The 22,831-nt window shown below is 48.0% G+C and overlaps 1 protein-coding gene across 1 annotated transcript in view; it reads left to right on the forward strand.

Annotated features, from left to right (window-relative positions):
- ASPM (assembly factor for spindle microtubules) overlaps positions 1–22,831 on the forward strand; it is a 453,390-nt gene that overhangs the window by 308,123 nt on the left and 122,436 nt on the right. The gene's annotated exons all lie outside the window — the stretch shown is intronic.

Here is a 22,831-nt window from a genome sequence, read left to right on the forward strand (position 1 = left end):
CCCTTTTTACCTTTTCCATTGAATAACATTGGGCTCCCAACGGCTCAAAAGCACCCTGCACCCAGCCGCCCGAGTGCCGCTGGAAGTGCAGGTACTACCCTACTCTCTTTCCCACTTGCCCTGAGTAAGTGACCAGGACCTCAGCCGCGTGGCCTGCTTGCTTGCAACCACCAGCCGAAGGCCCCCTCCCCTCCATTGGATAACATTGGGCCTAACTCCCTCTGCACCCGGCTGCCCCTGTGCCGCTGAGGGTATACCAACTGTACCTAGCTGACCCTGAGGGACCCCTGGGTCTATGCCCAGAACCTTAACTTCACTGGTCGAGTCCTCACCTGGAAACCAATAACCCACTTTCCTGCCATAGGATAACATTGACTGGTTTGACTCGAAAAATCTTCTGTGTGAAGTTTTGGAACTCTAAAATATTCCTATAAAACCAGGCGAGTATCGAATTCCGAAATACTCACCTGTGATCAGGAGAGGAGCCAGTACTGTACCTTGTAGCCCATTACTGAACCGCAAAAGTAATCCTAACCGGGTTTACTGGTAACCTGAATTTTCTCCATAGGAATCCATTGTCTGCTTTTCTATGAAATTTCTTTTAAGCGTCTACTTTTGAAAACTTGAAATATTTCTTAAAAATCGTACCTACTACTGAAACGTAATTACTTACCTGTCTCAAGTAGAGATCCCAGTGCTGGACCTAGGAGCCCAGTACTGGATTACAAAAGTAACGGGAACGTACCTTACCTGTAAACTGAATTTTCTCCCGTTGGATAACATTGCTGAAAAGTTTCCAAGTGTGAACTTTTGAAACACCTTTATATTCCTTAAAAAGCATTGCAATAACCAAAACGTTTTTATTAAACTGTTTTCAGCTTAGACCCCAGGACTGAATCTAGGATCCAGTCCTGGAATTACAAAAGTAATTTTCAAAGTAATCCACTGCATTTTTTGTAGAAAAACCCATTGAGCTCAATGTTAGATTGTTTTTAGAATTCTGTTGCCTACTGCAACCCATGTACCTGTTGTGTTTACAAAGTTATTTCCTTCCTGCAAAGTAATTACCTGAGATCACTCATAATTGAGAAAAGTATATTTTGATACCTGTTGGTTCTAAAAATAAAACAACTATATCTTTTGATATAAAAACAATTGGTCTGAAGTTCAGTCTTTGAGTGTGTGTAACCTTCAGCTGACTGAATGTGTACAACAAATGCTTTACACTGTCCTCTGGTACTGCCTTACTGCTCGACCAAGCTACCACTTTTGAAAGTAAGGTCACCCCTGACTTTAACCTCAGTTATACCTCTGGGGTTGGTGGCCTCTAAACACACTGTACCTTACTTTGGTCCAGTATATATAGAGACACTTTCTCACAGTGCCTATATAGGCACCGCGACCTAACCGACGCTATCAGCGCCAACAACATCACACACAGCCGAATGGAGCCACCTAAGGCAACACAAAAGGGGTAATGCTCAGCAAAAGTTTCCGGATCCAACCTGACACCTGGGAAATTCAAAGGTAAGGAATCTGCAGCTAGATAGTCTCTACTAGATAATGTGTTACAGAAGTTAAGTAACTTGTTCAGCGTGGACAAGGGGAGGGTGTCATTGGGAAAGTTCTATGGTTCGGGGTGGGGAGAGATTAGGTTGATGCAGTACAACAAATTGGATCAGCTTAGGAACCAATCTGTTTATTGGTAAGAAGTCAATATACCATAACACAGCCTCCTGCCTACATCCAATGGCCCGCAGAGCGCATCTCTTACAGCAATACACAGCTTTTCATGCCAACAACCTGGAGGCCGTAATTGCAAACACAACAGTGATGGACAGAATGTGGATCAATGTCAGTCCAAAGATCTGGGCCCAAATCCATCGTTTTTCCACTCCACACCACCCTGGGTTAGACAATGGCGATATGCAAATCAGCACTGACCCTGTGCCCCATGGGAACAGTCCAGTCCGAACTACAAAAGCCATGTCCTTCCCAGAACGGAATCAAGCATCCGAGGACCGGCCCGGTTTCGAGGTAACACCTCTCATCAGCCCGGCTAGCTTGACTCCAGTGGTGTGGAGTGCCTGGGACTCACGTCTGAGCATCCCCAGTACACTTAGAGCGGTAATTGCAAACACAACAGTGATGGACAGAATGTGGATCAATGTCACACATTCACCCCAGTCCAAAGATCTGGGCCCAAATCCATCGTTTTTCCACTCCACACCACCCTGGGTTAGACAATGGCGATATGCAAATCAGCGCTGACCCTGTGCCCCATGGGAACAGTCCAGTCCGAACTACAAAAGCCATGTCCTTCCCAGAACGGAATCAAGCATCCGAGGACCGGCCCGGTTTCGAGGTAACACCTCTCATCAGCCCGGCTAGCTTGACTCCAGTGGTGTGGAGTGCCTGGGACTCACGTCTGAGCATCCCCAGTACACTTAGAGCGGTAATTGCAAACACAACAGTGATGGACAGAATGTGGATCAATGTCACACATTCACCCCAGTCCAAAGATCTGGGCCCAAATCCATCGTTTTTCCACTCCACACCACCCTGGGTTAGACAATGGCGATATGCATATCAGCGCTGACCCTGTGCCCCATGGGAACACTCACGTCCCCAGTACACTTAGAGCGGTAATTGCAAACACAACAGTGATGGACAGAATGTGGATCAATGTCACACATTCACCCCAGTCCAAAGATCTGGGCCCAAATCCATCGTTTTTCCACTCCACACCACCACGTCTGAGCATCCCCAGTACACTTAGAGCGGTAATTGCAAACACAAGTTCGGACTGGACTGTCCATCATTGTTGTTTTTGCAATTACCGCTCTAAGTGTACTGGGGATGCTCAGACGTGAGTCCCAGGCACTCCACACCACTGGAGTCAAGCTAGCCGGGCTCGGATGCTTGTTTCCGTTCTGGGAAGGACATGGCTTTTGTAGTTCGGACTGGACTGTTCCCATGGGGCACAGGGTCAGTGCTGATTTGCATATCGCCATTGTCTAACCCAGGGTGGTGTGGAGTGGAAAAACGATGGATTTGGGCCCAGATCTTTGGACTGGGGTGAATGTGTGACATTGATCCACATTCTGTCCATCATTGTTGTGTTTGCAATTACCGCTCTAAGTATACTGGGGATGCTCAGACGTGAGTCCCAGGCACTCCACACCACTGGAGTCAAGCTAGCCGGGCTGATGAGAGGTGTTACCTCGAAACCGGGCCGGTCCTCGGATGCTTGATTCCGTTCTGGGAAGGACATGGCTTTTGTAGTTCGGACTGGACTGTTCCCATGGGGCACAGGGTCAGTGCTGATTTGCATATCGCCATTGTCTAACCCAGGGTGGTGTGGAGTGGAAAAACGATGGATTTGGGCCCAGATCTTTGGACTGGGGTGAATGTGTGACATTGATCCACATTCTGTCCATCATTGTTGTGTTTGCAACAACCTGGAGGCCGGCAGCATTGTGGCCGGAATGGCCTTTTGCGTCAATTATAGACTTCTTACTTTTCATGGGCGAGAAACACATTAAAAGAACAATTAGGAGAACACAAAAGAAATAATCCCATCCCTAGACCCCCCGAATTCCTCCCCCACACTCTTCCGCACCAGTCATTGTCTACCTATCGGATCTAAGGCCCCTGATCAGCAGTGTTAATTGGGCGCTGCTCTTAAATGGTATTCAGCGGCGCCACAGCCTGCGCGTCCTGTGGTAGTAATTTGAAGATTTGCAGATATTTAGGACACGTGACTTCTCGCATGTCTTTAGACAACAGCTGCAGAAATGGCGCTCATAATTCTGCGTAGACCTCGCCTTCCCATCCACAACTAGGGACATGCACTCCATAGCCCAGCCATACCACAAGCGGTGTAACCAACTCGCTACTTCAGGAATGGTCTACGTACCCCATTGAGCTAAAATAGATTGTCTTTTTGCTAGCAGGGCTAGCGCTATTTGCCTACCTCTCATGGAACGTAATGGGAAAACCTGTGAGTGTGTGAGACCAAGGAGAGTGTATTCTGGAGACCGGGGTAAGGCTGTGCTTAATGCTTCGTCGAGGTTATTAAGGACCTCAGTCCGGTAGAGCTGAAGTTTGGAGCAATGCCATAACAAGTGTGATAGGGTGCAGGACATCCCACATCCTCTCCAACAGAGTTGAGATTTGCTCTTGGCCCAACTGTGTATTCACATTTGGGTATAATAGACTTAAAAGGCGGATTCTGCCCCATGGGTGTTGTGTGCAGGGTGATGCGCTCTGTAAAGTGTATGATCCCATTCCTTGGGAGTTAATGGTCCACCCAGCTCATTCTCCCAGCGGATTTGGGCCTTCGTGACTGCTCAGTGGTACGTTCAGTAATCATAGCGTATAGTTCAGAGATAAGTCAGCGATCATCATGTTTGAGAGGCAGCCATTTTTCAAATGTGGTAAGGGGGCGAGACATTTTGTAAAGTTGGCGGTAGGCATATTCATCAGCCGCTAGGAGATCATAGTCTTCTGAGCTGCGCAAACGGGACCAATCCTTCTGTGTCAAAGAGAGACCCCACCCTCTTGCGTCCCTCCTCCCGCCTGCTGGAACACCACTGAGGCCTGTCCTGTGGGGTGGGGGGGAGTCTGGGTGAGCCACAATTGGAGTCAGAGGTGAAGGAAAGAAGGTCCAGCCCTTCCCAATAGCCATCATATCCCAGACATTCAGTGTCGGGGAGGTGACAGGGGAGGAATATAACCCCCAGTCCCTGTGCTTGCGAGGCAACCAGAGCGCTCTCCAAACGTTAATTCCTGCTACTGTCGGGTCCATAAAATTCCAGTGCTTGCCGGATAGGCGTCTGTTCCATTCCACTATGTAGCGAAGGCAGGACGCACTCTTCGGGCGGACCATTTGAGTTATCGAAAGGCATGGCTTCTCTATCCCCCCTTGGACACACACACACACACACTTATTAATAAGGGTCTGCAATCGCCCGCGGTGGAGGTGTCATGGGGATCTTTGAAATATATAAAGAATGCGTGGAAGAACTATCATTTTCACCACTGTAATCCTCCCAAACCACGCTAATCGTAGTCACGACCAAGCATCCAGCGCTTTGGCCGTGTGTTCCAAGAGAGTCGCATAGTTTAGAGCAAACATCGGCGTGATGGTCGGCGCAAGGCGGATGCCCAGGTATGATATGTCGTGCTCGGACCACTGGATCGAGGACTGGTGCCGTAGACCATCCACTATAGCTGGGGGGGGATCAACAAGTTCAGTTAGTTTGATTTGCCCAGGTTAACTTTAAACCCAGACACCTCTCCAAAGGCGAGCAGTTCTTTAAGGAGAGCCGGCAGGGTTGAGCGAGGATTTTTGAGTGATAGAATCACATCGTCTGTATACAGACTGATCTTGTGCACGTCAGCCCCAAATTTCAATCCTTCTATACGCGCATTCGCTCGTATACGGTGGGCCAAAGACTCCATATAGAGCTCGATTAAGAGGGGGGATAAGGTGACAACCTTGACGGGTCCCCCGGGATATCGGGAAAGCGGCCGATCTGTTGCCATTTACTATCACAAATGCCTCGGGCGTGGAATAAATCCATTTAATCCACTTGATGTAGTTCTCCCCAAACCCGAAGCAGTGCAGGGTATCAAATAAATAGGTCCAACCCACCCTGTCTAATGCGTTGTTTTCTGCATAAATAGATAGTAAGAAGGCCTGCCTACCTGGTCTGTGTACGCTATCCATGAGGTGGAAGAGACGTTTTATATCGGACTTTTAAGTCTACCATAAGGGGATTTAAGCGTGCCGCTATAATGCCGGCAAAGATCTTCGCATCTATGTTGAGGAGGGATATGGGCCTGTAGGAGCCACAGTCTCGCAGGAATTAAACAATTTAAAAAAAAAATAATTTAAGTTTGTAAGAAGTTTATTTCATACTTCGCATATATTGTATACAAGTGTGTGCCTACAACCTTATTAGGCCGGCCGCGTAATATCGCAATACATGGAATACAATGATATTCTTACACAGCCCATCAGCCGACATCATGATGACCGGCGGCGTGACATGTAAAAGCATGTATATCCTGAAGTAGAACTGTATACATTCTCAAGCATAATCTTGTTCTTACATTTTCTATTTGCAGAAACGTACCATAAACTTGTAGTAAATCAACTTATAGTTAAAAAAAACAAAAAACATCAAACACTTTGTCACAACATTCTTCCTCATCCATATTAAGTATGTATAACTCATTCCTAGATATCCCGTCTCGTGTCATGTGTGCATCTACATTACGGGTCATTCCTCCGCATGCTTTAGTAAGTAGTCACGCAGATACATCCAATAGTCTCTGGGACGGGAGCTAATCGGTAAGTCTTCCTCATATGTGGCCAGAGTGTCGCAACAGTACGTCAAATCTTCCAGCCAAGCTTTTAACCTAGGCCCTGCTTTACTATTCCAGTGTAAAGAGACCCTCCTTTTTGCCATCAGAAGCGCTACCACACAGAACCTTCGCCGTGTCGCTCTCAGGTGAGGGACTATGCCCAGTAGGCAGACCTTAGCTTCACACTCTAGCGATACCCCTAACATGTCACTCAATGCCCGTGTTACCTGCTCCCAGTAATCAGCCACTGAGCCGCAGCTCCATGCTAAATGCAGAAAGTCCGCATTTTCTTGCTTACATCTCACACATCTGGAGTCATCTCTCAACCCGTATCTATGGAGCCTTTGTGGCGTGTGGTACATTTGATGAATGTACTTGTAATGTATGATCCTGAGGTTTCCATTTGCTGGCAGCATGCCAGTGAGTAAGCATGTGGTTTGCCAGTCTTCTTCAGACAATGTGTCTCCCAGGACATCGCTCCATTTATCTCTCATCTTGTCTGTGTTCCCCTCAACGTCTGATTGTAAGCTAGTGTAGAGCCTGGACACCATATGTGAGGCATTAGGTGTTGTGAGAAGCAATTGTAGGGAAGACAAGGTCTGAGGTTCCTTCGGATAAGCGGGAAAATGCTCCTTGACCGCTCTCTGTAATCTGTAGTAGTTAAAGGTAAATAATAGGGAAGTGTTGCTAATGTAATCTAGTTTGTCAATTGTCTGGTAGACACCGTCTTTATACAAGTCTCCCAGCTTATCTATACCCACGCTTCTTAGGAGGTCCATCCCAATCCCCTCTTGTGTTACTGATAACGCCGGGTGGTGTGCTAGGGGGAGAGCTGGCGCATAGAGCGGGAGTCGTTTAGCCACCTTTCCCATTCTTCTCCACGCATCCGTTGTAGTGTTCACTGGGTTTATGTCATGATCATGTAGTCTCCCACGTTTGTGTGTCAGTATGCTAGTTAATGGAATCGGGTCTGTATCTCCTGTCTCCACCGCTACATGTGTCAGAAATGGAATTTCGCGATACCAGTAATGGGCAAATTGTGCTTGTGCGCATAGGTAATACAGGTAGAAATCTGGCACTTTAAAACCCCCTTTAGCGTACGGTAGTGTCATTGTTTGCAGATCTAATCTAGCTTGTTTCCCGGCCCAAATTAGAGACAGTGCTAGTTTTTTGATATTTCTGAATACCTCCGCTGTCGGCTTAATTGGGATGTTGTTAAACAGGTATAGGAACTTGGGGAGTATTACCATTTTTAGGTCGAGCAGACGGAGTGTCTGCTCGACTACTATTGTTGCCCATTAATGGGAATGTGGACACCGATGTGGACGAGCGTTTCCTTCGCGGTTTTCACCGCGGGAGCGCGCGTCTCACCCGCGCATGCGCAGAGTAACTCTGCCATTTTTTTATTGATTTTTTTTAAAAAAAAAATTTTTCCCAGCCCCGAACCGAATCAGGTATCAGAACGCTTCACATATAGGCAGCCCCCACCCCCCACCCCTCTGCATGCGCACACACAGGCGAGCGCATGCACACGCAGGCACACGGCAGACACTCGCTCACACACACACCCCCCTCCCCCACAGTCACACACACGCACTCCAGACACATACACACACACACGCACACACACATACACAGCCCGCCCCCCCCCGCACTCGCGCGCACACATGCTCCCACCCCCCCCGGCTCAGCAACCCACTCACCGGCTTCATTCCTGCGGCGGCTCTCCTCAGCTGCAGGGCCCGGCAGCAGGACTCTTCTTCCCTTCTTCGGCACCCGCAGGGTAGGCTCCTGCCAGCTCCGGTGCTTGAAACGCGGCTCCGGCTCCTGCCAGCTCCGGTGCTTGTTCTTTCCGTTGCAGTCCTTTCTTTGTGTCAATTGATGTGGGCGGTGGGATAAGCGGGTGCAGGTCACAGCGCCTTGGGGAGTCCTTTCTTAGTTTCACTGCAGCGCGTGCCGCGGGGGCGGTGCCACGCGTGGCTGTGTGTGTATCCGTTACCAGGGGCGGTGCGCGTGCGCAGTTTCTTGGTAAGGGGCTGCCGCAGGCTGACGATGGACGAGTTTAAGACCGCGGAAGAGGTACGGGATATGTGAAGGGTGTGAGGGTCGTCTTGCGGGGCGGAAGGGTGGTCGTGGTAACCTGCGGTTCCACGGCCCCTTTGGGGACAGAGACTTTTCCTCTAGATGTCAGAGAACGAGCGTCGAGAACCAAGTCCTTTTTAGACAACCCTTCTCACGCAGGCTAGAGAAGCGTCGCGCCTCAACCCTCAAGAAAATGCCTTTGTATGTTCCGGGCTCTGGGTGTTAAACCGTTGCGACCGGTAACGGCGCACGCAGAGTTCTTGACATACACTCTCCCAGAATTCTAGGCAGTTGTAGAGTTAACGGTTTCCAGCTGGAAGTGCCACCCGCTGATGTAGACTCCCTATCGCAAGCCCCCACCACCCGTGTAATGTGATCACCCCCCTCACCACCGCCCCAATCGCCGCCGGTATTTCCGTTTGTGTGCGCGAGACAAAGAGCAGTGCTGTCAGATGCGCAGAAAGCTCATGGTACCCCTCCCACTCTTCATTGGCGGCCACTAAGGCGCAATGCGGTTCTGGGTAGGAAAAGGCTGAAATGTAGTAAAGGGCCTGCATTTTTATCTCTTAGCCTAGAGTCTTCGCCCTGTCAAATGCAAGAAGTAAAGCACACATCAGGTACTCCCACATTTCAAGCGATTCGATATAAATGCAAATCTGTTCTTACTGGCGTTGCTTACTCTTTCACACTCAAGCTGCCTTTTGATGGAAGCGTCATTAGCACACATGCCTGTCGGATAGCCTCGTGTCACGGGAACATCTACTTTAACCCCACGGGCGAGATGTTTTTATTTTATATAATTATATGTCACCAGATTTCATTTGGCGCAAATGTTATTTTCACTTGGTTCAGTCATTAGCCTCGAACACACTAAAGATGTTGGGAGGAATGCTTGCAATAAGTTAAACTTCTGGCTATCGCTAGGGGAAGCATTCGAAACTGCTCATGTAGGCTAGGTTCCAGAGCACAAGCAACCCAAGATAAGTTACTCTATGATTGGTATTGTTTGGTGTATCTTGGTTCTAGTGGGCTAGTGAGCATGGGGCCCACGTCTGGGCATACATACCCTTGCAGCTTAGGGCAGTACATCAAACATACAAAAGGTGATGGGAGAAATGCTTGCAATAAACCTAACTAATGGCAATACCTCAGGTAGCATTCCCACTCATTCTTTTGCCCACCATACCATTTCAGTTTGGACCCAGCCAAATTCAAGTTAGTTTTGACCACGCTTTTATTGGCCTCACGTGGCAAATCCTATGTATTCTTTGTGACGCTACTCATATTTTACTTATACCTACCATAAAATGCATTATCAATCGCAGCTGAGCGATAAGTGCTCATTGACACACCATGTCCAAATCACCATGAATCTCAAAGTACACAAAATAGCTGAAATAATTGATAATTCTTAATGAAAACGCTGGATTTTGATAGCACCAATCGTATGTAGTATAGTCAGTCTTATTAAGCATTTTCAGTAGAATATGCCATTTCGTGGACAGACGAGGTGATTCACTGAGTATAATTGGAAAATGCAAGAGCAGCCGAACAAAGAGCATGTACCACCATCCATTCATGATTTTACTATGTTTGTTAGTCCCCAGAAAATGTCTTTCCAAGATCTAGGTTGCTGGTATTGTCTCCAGATTATCAGACTCGCCATAGAACATCTCTAACATAGCGACCCAGAGAATAGTTGTGGTTCAGAGCTTTTACAACTAATAAACACTTGACTCCTTTTTTACGTTTGCCAAGTGTTAGCCAACTATAACAAGCATTTACAATGCAACGGTTTCGCCTTTGGAAAAGTTTGAGCTATTGGCATTGTGAATGACAACATTTGTATTTATGTGTTGGTTTTGAAAACAGATAAATAAATGGCATTGTCATTTACATTGCCAATAGCTCTAACTTTTCCAAAGGCGAAACCGTTGCATTGTAAATGCTTGTTTCGATGTGCTTGGGAAGTATTCATTTCCCATCTAATTCAGTGTCAAAACGTGAACCGTGGCTGGGCTAACAACGCAGCGCTAGGAAAAAGTGAGTGCGTCCCAAGGTGCTGCGAGGCAGCGGTGACAGCATCGCCCAGTTATTTGGCAAGAGCCTCCTGATCCCCCGCCCATTCACTGGGGACGGGAGGGGTGGGGGCGGGACGGGCGGAGGGGGAACAGGTGGCAAACTGCAGAGTGAACAGACCTTTTCGAGCGGATCTGCAGGGGCACCATTCTGTGCAGGCGAGGCTGATGGACAGCCACCTGGGAGGGAGGGCAGGATAAAGCTGCCCCCCACGCACACACTAACATAACTTGCTGGCTCCCAATTAACAAGTTGCGAGTGTACACAGTTGCGATACCCTGTATTTTGCCCCAATACATATACACAACACATAACAAAACTAATGCACCATAAGCGATACACCAACTGTTCTCAGTACCCCACAAAAAAGCAAAATGAACAAACGACCAACTATCTACCTCGCCTTTAACCCATGGATAGTGCGCGCACCCCCAAAATTATAATTATGTGATAGGGAATTAGCAACTAGAGGTGAACAATGTGACCACGATGAAACATCAGATATTCACAGATCGACCCCCACTCCCCCATTAGTTCAAATGGATACTGATCACCTCCACTTGCCAGGATACGATGGTGAGATGTAGTCCATGCCCACCTGCAAAAGCATTTGAGAAGACAGAACCTCACACAAGAAACCCCCAACGAAGGGATACAAGACTCACTCCACGTTACCAGCACTCCAACGACAGAGAATCCATCTCCCACCTGCATATCAGTATACATATAATCTAGACCTCTAGGCTAAATCTCACCCAGTAGTATGCAATGGTAGTAGGAGACGAGTCCCCCCATCAGCAAAACAATGAACACATATACTACTTCTGAAAGCACCCTATGACATATAGATACGACCACCTTTAACACGGGACAAAAACATATAACGGAACCAGAGAGTTCGATTCAACCCCCCCTTGCCCACGCCACCCAAAAAAACATAAACCCAAACAAATAGCACGCCTAGTTTATTATGTACTGTTTCCAGCTCCAGGCGTGTACTGAGATTGTAACACCCCAGAGATATATGCAATCTTCTCCGATGTTATTTCCCGCACCCCCTCTCGTACCCAATGTGACTCACCTACAGGACCCCCTCAGGCTATCACTCAGGGTCCTAGTCTCTTGCCGCCATCTTACTCGCTCTCCCCCTGCAGTTCCTCCTGTGGAGACAATCTATCTCGCTGCCGCCTACCCTTGACTCTATGATTCTTCCCAATTCATGCTCCGCCCTCTGCATCCGCCAAAGGCAGCCACGTAGTGTGCGTGGAAATCCCATGCCTGGTGTCCTTGTAAAGTCAAATCTGAATATTGGATGGTGGTGGAGGACCCTATATTATCCTCTAAAATCGAAAAAAGTCACATTGAATCATAGGCTCTCTATGTAAATGCAAATAAAGAGAACGACTCCTCTGACACAAATATAATACTATGTCTATTATACTCAAATTCTCTAGTCACGACGTCAATAGATAGAAAACAAACCCTCATCCAAACGCGGTAGCTACATTCCCGCCATTACATAACATACTAAACATGTTCACATTACTGATCCACATTCCGTACCATGGAACTTATTCCAGCTCATTTATCACAGTTCACCCCGACCAGCTCACTGCTATCCTTAGTCAGTGTCTAAGCTCCGATTCCGCGGGCATTCTTCCTACAAATTGTTCACTTCCTGGCTCATCGTTTAAAGAATGAGGTCAACCAATCACGATGGCTCTTTTTAAAACCAATTGAAATGTACTTCCTGGTTGTAAATTCACCAATGTACTCCCTCTTAACAAAGAAAACGAGTACGGCCAACCAATCACTGCTTTCCCCAATTCTGGAAGTGAATGGAAATAGCGTCTACTCTCCGGTACGCCGTCTGGATAAGTTCAAAAACGATAAAATCAACAAATCTTGCCTCATATGCAATCTTTCCTCATATTCAACATTAATGTGTGTTAATACATGCTGGGAGCTCCCTCTCCGGTCCGCCATAGGCTAACGCCCATAAGTGGCCTTTATTTTTTTTTCGGATACGTCCATTCATACGGGAAGTTTTCTCTCCGGTCCGCACATTGGAACAAGCAATCAGACGCTTAGGCATCTAAAGCTGTTGGCGTCTGAAACCCTAAATCACTCTAAAACGACAGCGGTGAGAAAAATCCTGAGCGAAAAGTAATAATGCATAACAAATAAGTTCTACCCCATCAAAACACCACAAGAGAACGTTTTAATTATGTAGGCGCGTGCAATTAATCAGAGGCCTTTCCAAGTAAAGCTGCCAGCCTGAAAATCACAGAATACGTCATTCCCTCCCAAGAGAGCCTCCTCTGGTTTGCCAAGATACTTCACCAATCAGATGCTTGTTAAAATCCAATAAAATGCCCTCAATCAGTAACATAATACGTCACTTCATACCGGTAGTCTTCTCTCCGGTCCGCTCCCTGGAATCAACAATTATAGGCGAACGTATATATAGATGGCAGCGCCTGAAGCCCTATATCACCACAAAACGTAAGCAGTCAGGAAAAGCCCCTTCGTAAAGTCATAATGCATAACACATGAGAAATAACCCATCAAAACATCTCAAAAGAGCATATAAATTATATGGGTGCGAAAGATTACAAAAAACACAGCGTCCTGTAGGGATTCGGGGGCGTGCTCTCCCCTTCCCATTGGCTGGAAGGTAAAATTCCAGCCAATGGGAAGAGGAGAGGGCGGGACTTAAAAAAAGACCCAGAAACGCCCCCGAATCGCGTCAAGGCGGGACCTGAACTCAGTGACGCTCCTCTCCTCCAATGGCTGGCCAGCATTTATGAGGCCAGCCAATGGAGAAGAGGGGCGTGTTCAGCCCCTATACTACAGACAAAAGATTTCGGCTCCGCCCACTGCTTACGCAGTGCGACGGTAGCCGAAACCTAAAAATCATTCTAAACTTCTTTCAGCCTTATTTCCTCCAGCTAGGTATTGGCCCAATCTAGAAGGATGGCTCATGAAGGTCAGATCGCTCACTTTTTGCTCTGTCTACTACTACACTGCTGTGGAATAAATTATTTGCAATAATTACTCGGTTGACTTGAGGATTGTTATGTAGCCCTCTGGGATCTTTCTTGTAATCGGTAACCCATATAGTCATTCTGACATGTAGTTGCACACAGTGGATTCAGAAAAGGAAGTTGAACCTATCCAAGACCCGTAGCACAGAAAATAACTTCTTATAGTGGTGGGAGTAAGACTCTGCCACACTAGTATTTATCAACATGGAAGACTTCTCACAGTTAATTTTGTACGCTGAACTAGTATCAGTTACACTGGATATTGGTAACAATATACCAGTCTGAAACAGAATCTACTGTGTGCCAGTTAACAACATAAAATACAAGGAAGCCAGCATTTTTAACTCCGGAATGATGCACCAATCTGAAAGTTGCCAGAGTATATGGGATCCTTATCTTCCAAGATAACTCATTATGTTGGGTTGACGGCTGAGTTGTCCAACCCATATAGTCATTCTGACATGTAGTTGCACACAGTGGATTCAGAAAAGGAAGTTGAACCTATCCAAGACCCGTAGCACAGAAAATAACTTCTTATAGTGGTGGGAGTAAGACTCTGCCACACTAGTATTTATCAACATGGAAGACTTCTCACAGTTAATTTTGTACGCTGAACTAGTATCAGTGACACTGGATATTGGTAACAATATACCAGTCTGAAACAGAATCTACTGTGTGCCAGTTAACAACATAAAATACAAGGAAGCCAGCATTTTTAACTCCGGAATGATGCACCAATCTGAAAGTTGCCAGAGTATATGGGATCCTTATCTTCCAAGATAACTCATTATGTTGGGTTGACGGCTGAGTTGTCCAACCCATACCAATCGCTGATGTTTTTGTGGGCAAACTAGATATTGTTTCCTGAGCTTGCTCACTCTTGCCCCGACAACCTAATATTTCATTTTTAAGATGATTTCAAGGACAACATGTAGTCTTAAGTGCTGCTGGGCACATCCCAGGGAGATGCGGTAGACTCTTTAGACAATTAAAGCAATTAAGTGGGGGCATTGGTTAGAACTCTTGTTTTCTGTACTTAGATATCAAATCGTTGAAGGAGTGTGCATGCATCTGCGGGCAAGTATTGGGTACATGTATTACATTGTAGCATTCCCTACTTACTGTTTCATCCACTGCATAGCCTTTCTGACTGGGTGGTAGCTATTGGGCGAGTCAGGCCTCAAAAAAATCTTTAAAATGTTACCAAACCTGCAGGTCTAGTGACATGAATAATCGAATAGAACTAAATGCAGTGCGCATGACCCATCTATCTGGTCGCAAAATATGTGGTCTTCGCCAAATATTTCATTTCAATGCCTCATTTTTCTTCATTATCACATTAAAATCACTATTCAATATTCGAGTTCAGTATGACTGCTGTACAAAAATACATCTAAGTCATGTAAATACAACACATATTGCATTACAAATGCTATAGGTGTCACATTTGCGAAAGTTATAACTATTGGCATTGTAAATGACTAAGCTATTAATTTCGCTATTTTCAAAACCAACACATAAATAAAAAATGTGTCATTTACAATACCAATAGCTCAAACTTTCCTAATGCGAGACCTATTGCATTGCAAATGCTTGTTACAATTGCCACTCTGTCTGCCAATGATAGCGGTAGCTTATTCCACCTTTTTATTTTGTCTTCTAATGTTGAGATCGCCCTCCCATAGTTGGTACGGATTACCAGTTCGGGGTCTCTGTGAAACCACACACCTAAATATTTTGTTGGTTCTTCCTGCCATTCTAGCGGATAATCTATGGCCATCGGGAGCGTGCCATCTGTGAGCTCCAGTATAAGGGATTTGGTCCAGTTAATCTGGAGCCCTGAGTGTTGGCCAAATTTTATATATTCGCGCAGTAGCGGGTTAAGGTGCTGTTCCGGATTTTTAACATAAAGCACCATATCGTCCGCGTATAATGAGATATGTATTGGACGAGTTGGCAGTTGTATGGCCGAATAGTGGTGGTGCTGTCGAATTTTGCATGCTAGGGGTTCGAGTACCAGAGCAAACAGCATTGGGGAGAGTGGACATCCTTGCCTAGTTCCGCGACAGATTGCTATTGGTTCTGATATGTGTTTGTTCACTCTAATGCGTGCTGTCAGATTTGTGTATAGCATCGTGATCCATCCTATGAAGATCGGAGGAAAACCCATACTCCATAGTACTGCATGTAAAAAAGGCCAATCTATTGTGTCGAATGCTTTGGCCGCATCTAGTAAAACAGCCACCGCCTTCGTTTCAGGTGCCAGATAATGAGCCAGTGCAAATAATGTGCGTGTGTTATGTGTTGTTGACCTATCCGGTATGAAGCCAGATTGGTCAGGCCGTATCAGAAGCGGCATGAGCGGTTTTAGTCTGTCAGCCAAGAGTCTGGCTATAATTTTGGTGTCTACGTTTATTAGGGAAAGCGGGCGGTACGAGTCGCAGTATTCTTCCTCTTTGCCCGGTTTAAGTAATGCAATCAGTAATGCCTCCCTCATGGACGCTGGAAGTGTCTGTGCCTCGTGCGCCTCCCCGTAGAGTCTCACCAAGTGTGGGGCCAGCCGGTCCGCAAACGCTTTGTAAAACTCTATCGTAAAGCCATCTGGCCCTGGTGCTTTGCCGTTCGGCAGTCGCCTGATGGTGTCTGCTACATCTTCTACCGTGATAGGGCGAGCCAGGTATTCTCTATGGCTGTCGGATAGCCATGCCAGTTCTATATCCGCCATGTAATGCAACAATTCCTCTTGTGGCAGTGAGGGGCGAGCTTCATACAGTTTGCCATACGTGTGCCTAAATTCACCCATTATCCCTTGCATGTCATGTGTCAGTAGCCCTGTATGGGTTCGTATGTTGGTGATGTGCTGTGGTGCATGGCCAGTACAAATCTTCTCAGCCAGGGCTCTACCCGGCCGACCCGCCTCACCGTAATGCCTAGCAGTTTTACGTTTATGGATATACTGCAGCTCGTCCACAGCAAATTGTTGATGTTCAGTTAGGAGAACCTGAATTTCCCCCAGTATCGCCATGTCCCTAGTTTGTGTATATCTTTGTTCCAGTGCCTGTATTGCACTTTCACACGCTTTTAACTGTTGGCGAATGTCACGTAGGATACCCGTGGTCGTGCTAATGCACACCCCACGCAATGTAGCCTTAAAAGCTTCCCATAATATGCTTTTGCTTTCCGTTGTGGGACTATTTAATTCAAAATAGTCTATTATCGCTGTATGTATGGTGTCAGCATATACGGAGTCGCGCAGGGCTGCAGCATTGAATCTCCATGTAAATGGCGGAGGTGCATACCTTGGTATTTCAATCTCCAATAACACCGGGCTATGGTAAGATAGCGTCCGTGGGAGGTGCTTTATCCGTGTTACCCATGATGTTACAGTCTGAGTGACCAGCCAATAGTCTAGTCGAGACCAGCTGGCGTGTGCAGCATTGATGTGCGTCGCCACCGTCTCCCCTGGGTGCTGAACCTGCCATATATCCACCATCTGCAAATCATCCATGGCCTCCTGTATTGTCGCTCTCGCCTTTACGTGCGGTTCCAGTGTGTTTGGAGACCGATCGATTCCTTCCCTTAATGCTACGTTAAAATCTCCCCCCCACAGTACGTTTGCAGTCTGGATATCTGCTATTTTGCCCCATAGTGTCCTGTAGAAACCTGGGTCATCGATGTTCGGGCCATACGTGTTCGCCAATGCTAGCGTGTGTTGTCTCACTGTACCCACTACTATCACACTTCTACCTTCAACATCTCTATGTGTGTATGAGATCTTAAAGTGCACCCCCTTTTTTATTAAAATGCTAACCCCCCGAGAGTAAGTTGAGTAATTGGAGTTGGTGACCGACTCCGCCCATTTGGTTCCAATAGTGGAAGAGTCAGTGGCCGCTAAGTGCGTTTCTTGTAGAAAAGCCACCTCAACATGCAATCTGTCAAAATATGCAAACATTTGCCTAATTTTTTTCGGATTACCTAATCCTCTAACGTTCCACGTGATGCATTTCAGTGTAGCAGAGGTTGTCATCTTATCAAGTGGAAGTTGTAGTGCATCGTGAAGTAGTCGGCCACCCCTCGTATTAGACTACTCTTATGGTCTGTCCCGCAGTCCGGTGCACACGTTAGGGTAATGAGTTTAACATTCAATATAGTGCGGTCTAGTTGTAAAGAGGTTGCAATGCTTCTCAGACACAGTGATCGTAACTGAACATATCCCTCCCCTTCCCTCCCTCCACCCACTTTAGCACCCAAACTTTGCCAAAGCCTTCCCCACATAACAAGTAAATTCAAAGTAGAACCTGAATTGGGGCGCACCCACTCGGGGGTGTCGCCAGGTACACACATCTGCATCCACATAGTGGATGTGGACAGACGCATGTGCGTTGGTCAAATTGTCACATCAATTTCCTTTTACTCCCTCGTCCTCCCGCCATCAATTGTCAGCAGTGTCACCCAACATAGCTACATTCTTTTATGCCCGTGTAATACTGTGGTGCAGTACAACAGTTTTGTCTTATGTGAGATTTTCTCCGCCATGTAGTCCAATTGGACAGTGCAGGTAAGTTCAAATCCCTGTATGGGCATATTAGGTCCATGTGACTCCCACCCGCATGCTCGATGTTACCAGAGTAGCGGTCACAATTGAGCGCTGCAAAACACCGCTCCGGACAGACGGAACTTCCCCACATCTCTGGACCACAATGTACCCCCAGTGTACTCACTGCGTATGCAACCGTTCCGCGCCAGACTGTCAGTGTGGGCCATGCGCATAACTCAACTGTGTGCTCACCGCCATATAGCAAGTCATTTTAGGTGCAATGTCTTGTGCCCCTCTCAATGCAGTGTCCGCCAGTGCACTCGCCAATCCGTGGCAGCTGCAAGGTATCACGAGTTCCACACAGGCCCGTAACTCAAAGTGGTTTGCTAGTCTCACGTCGGCTCAGTCGATATCACTTGTCGGTTCATCTCGTTCCTGTGCCTTCCGCCGTTTTCCCAGCTTTTTAAGATATTCCTGTGCCGCTTGCACCGTAGGAAGAACAACCGGCTTACCCGCATTCATGATCTTAAGCTTCGCCGGGTATAGCATGGCATATTCCAGTCCAAGATCCCGCAGTTTCTTTTTCACCGGTGCAAATTCTTTGCGCGCCAGTTGCACTGCCATGGTGTGGTCTGGATAGAATTCCAGGGTATTTCCCTGATATGCGATTTTACCCATTTCCCTGGCAAGTCTGAGGATCGTGTCTCGGTCCCTATAATTCAGCACGCGAGCAATGATCATGCGCGGGGCCGCACCCGGTTTCGGTACAGGTGCCAGTGAGCGGTGTGCCCTTTCAACCAGGAAGACTGACAACAATTTGTCCGCGCCAAAGATCTCTCTCAGTAACTTTTCGATGAAAGGCTCCATTTTGCCTGCGTTTGTAGATTACGGCAGGCCTGATATGCGAACGTTATTTCGCCTAGACCTCGCTTCCTGGTCCTCCACTTTCGCACGCAGACCCTCCAACGTTTTTTCCAATCCGCCGCACACTTTCGATGTGGTCCTGGAGCCATCTTCCACTCTAGAGATCCGCTGCTCTGCTTCCACAATTCGCACATCATGCTTTTTTATTTTCGCCGCCATATTGTCCACACGTAGCATCACGTTGTCTAGTTTGTTATTCATCTCCTGCAGACTTTGTTGAATGGCGCGCAATACTGTCTCCATGCCATTTCCATCAGCCATCTCTTGCTCCCCCTCTGCATCCGAGACAGTCGCGTTGTTTTTGACCTGTTTCCTGGTCTCAAACGGGAGTTTAGTCTGTTGTTTATCTGGTTTTCCCATTGTGCCAGTAACCGTTGGAGGACTCTGTCTCGGCGTTCCCGGGCTGACTGTTGCCGGAGTACTTGCAGTCGATAAGGTGCGGCGTGCTTGTATCCTAGTTCCCCACTGGGAAGTGTTTTTATTCATCTGACGCTGTCAGCGTGGGCATGTCCTTCCGTGATTGCACAATAGCGTACAGGCACCAGGGGTCCCTATGGTCACCTTGTCACAGGCCTTCACACGCTACGCATGTCAGCGATATCTCTCCCTCGCAATTTGTGGCGTACTATTGATTCTTTTATCGCTGGTAATCCTATGTCTGCTACTGCGCCGACATCACGCTACTGATCATCTAGGGCAGGAGCGCCAACATGCAACTTGTTGTCTGTGTCTTTTTCCCGTTGCCGGGAGCGCCTACAGCCGTCCCGCAGGCATCTATGACAGTGCCTCCGTTTTTCATCCGAGGTCAGCCTGCCGTGCGGCTATAAGTCACTGGGGGTAGCAATTCTTTTCGCGTCGCTAGAATTAGGACGCTCCCGTTCTTGGCAGTCCTCCCACCTGCTTTCTGTCTCAGCCAGATGCCGCGCCAGTCCTTCCCGCTCTCTCGACTCCAAGCGTCCCGTCCCTGAGCAGTCGCCGCTGTGGTTTACCTGCGTTCCAGCGTCGCCGCGATTTTGCATCTGCTGGAACGCATCCCGCATCTCTGAGTCCTCCTCGCCTGCATGTAACTACTGCCGGCTCTCCGCGCCAGTGTGTTGGCGGTACCTCACCGTCGCGCTCTGCTGGCCAGGGACATCTCCGCTCCGGTTCTGTGGCTGCTCATGACACCGTCAGCTCCGATCATCTGCTGCGGCCATTTTGGAGCTTCACCCGTCTCCGGAGCAGTCTTCGCCACTATTTGCCACAGTGAGTTTTATTTCAGCATTTCACTGCCAGGAGTAGGTGAGGTGCATATTCGGACGTCCGTTTTGTGCCTTTTCGTGTCAGTGGCGGTGTCCGTTGCGGGTCAAAGGCCGCTAGTTCTGCGCCCGTCCAGCGGAGCTGACACACTAGCCAGCCATTCCGCAGTGCGCCCTCTAGCGCCCCCCCCCCAGGAATTAAACAATTTGAATAAAAAGGGAGCCAGCTCTTTTCAAAAGATTTTATAAAAGGAGGCCGAGAAGCCGTCGGGTCAGGTGATTTGCCCATTTTCAATCTGGATATCGCCGTAATCACTTCTTCTATTCGAATACCAGAATTCAGTAGTTCCGCTGTAGATTTGGGGAGAGGGGAGATCGCACAGGCATTCAAATATAAAAGAGGGTACTGTGCTGGCGGGTCCTACCCAGTGTACAGGGTGCAATAGAACGAGCGGAAGGCTTCCACTATGGGTACATCAGCACTCTGTTCCTCCCCCTTGTGATCCTTGATCGACTGAATCAGAGCCGTCTGTTTTAGCCTGTAGTCTGTGGGCCAGGAGCCTACCACATTTATCACTGCTATGGTAGAATTTATGGTGGAGGCGAAGAAGGGCATACTCCGCCCTATTGAGATCAAGACGCTTCAATAGGCCTCTTCGGTTCTCCAAATCCCTCCACACCCTTGGCGCCCTAGTTCTTTTGTGAATAGGCTCGAGTTCCTCTACCCCTTTCTCTAGTTCGCTGCGCTTCTCTTCCCGCAGTTTGTTTTCGGCTGCAGATATGGTTATAAATTCACCACTATAGAGCATTTTCAGGGCCTCCCACACCGCAGAGAGCGACGCTGAACCCACGTCATTAAGCTGTAAATAGTCCTCCAATTTTTTATGCGTTGTATCGTTTCAGCAGAATGCAGGAGACTCTCTCGCAAACGCCACCCCAGGAGGATCGCATATGAGCTCTGTGCAGGGATGTGTACCGCAATGAGAGCGTGATCCGACAAGGACCGGGGCTCGATCATGGCAGTGTGTAGTTGACGCGCTAAGTGAGTAGAAGCCAGAAAATGGTCATCGCGCATAGGTTTTGTGGGCTGCCGAGTAGTAAGTGTGGTTCCTTACCCCGGAGTGTTGGGTGCGCCAAACGTCCTGCAGGCCATTGTCAGTCCGCCATTCCCGACACCGTGGAGAGAACTCCCCGTTTGATGTGATATTTGACCAGATCTGTCCAGCTCTGTGTCCATTACTAAGTTAAGGTCCCCTCCCACCAGTATCGCTGCATCTGGCGTCGCAAGGACCTCTGTGAGAGCAGTGAGAATGGAGGATTCTTGTTGTGTGTTTGAAGCATAAAGTGAGGCCAATGTGAAGTGTGGACCCCCCACTGCACTTAAGGGTAGCAGGCGCCCCTTGATTTTTCCCACAGTTGCAATGACTTTGCCCGGAAAGTGATCACCAACCAAAATTGCTACCCCATTTTTCTTGGACGGACCCGCCGATCAGACTTGCTGCGGGAAGCGCCTAGTGCGCATACGGAGGTGTCCTTGGAAAGAAGGTGTGTCTCCTGGAGAAGACAAATGTCCCTCCCTGTATTTTCTAGCAACGATAGGACCGCTGATCTTTTCACGGGTTGTTTAGGCTCCGCACATTAAGGCTAACTATCTTAAGGGCCTTCCCCATCAGGTGGGTGTGGAGGTGTAACGAATTGCTTTGCCAGCATCCCGCTGTCTAGGCCTGCAGTGACCCAAAGGCCCCCTTGTCTCGATGGGGAAGCTGGACAGAAGGACTGACTGGTGCGGTAACCCCCCAAAAAAAGAACAACCAAAAATGTAATCAAAGAGAAAACAAATCTCAGAACAATTACGAAGAACACAACACGACCAAAGTTCGTTGCGGAATAGAGAACCAAGGAGGTCATGACAAGTGGTGCAGAGGGCATGGGCCCATAGTTTGTCAGCAAGCATCGGGGACAGCCACCCATGCCCACCCGGCAGCCTATCACATTACCCAATCCAGTTGTGCAGTCCAGTTGTGCAGATCATGGGGTAGCCGGGCGTTCCGACGGCTGCAATAGGGAGGAGAGCACCGCCTCCTGTTCCTTGGTCATCGTTGCCTGGTCGGGCTTCAGGGTGGAGTCCGGCCTGCCAACGAGCTGCCATTTTGTTGATCGACGAGAAGCTAGTTCCCTAGGCTTCTCCACCGGCTCCACTGTGGTCATGCTATCGTGGCCAAGTACCTCAAGGTCCTCAGTGAGAGAACGAATCTGGTGTTGTTTCCCTTGCTGTTTAAATATGATGCGGAAGGGATGTCCCCAGGAGTAGGGGATGCCTTGCTCACGGAGATGAGGGGTGACCGCCCTGAATTCATGCTGTTTGAGCAAAGGATAAGCCTCCAAGTCCTGGAAAATGGCGGGCGTCTGGCCCAGGAACTGGATAGGGTGAGCCTCCAGCCCCCTCTGAATTATCTTTTGTTTTAATTCGAAGTTATGGATGCACACAAGGATGTCCGGCGGTGGTGCTTTGTTCCATCAGGGGGAGGCCCACTCTATCGACATGGTCC

This window comes from Lissotriton helveticus, chromosome 1_1 (assembly GCF_964261635.1).
Source record: "Lissotriton helveticus chromosome 1_1, aLisHel1.1, whole genome shotgun sequence".
NCBI lineage: Eukaryota > Metazoa > Chordata > Amphibia > Caudata > Salamandridae > Lissotriton > Lissotriton helveticus.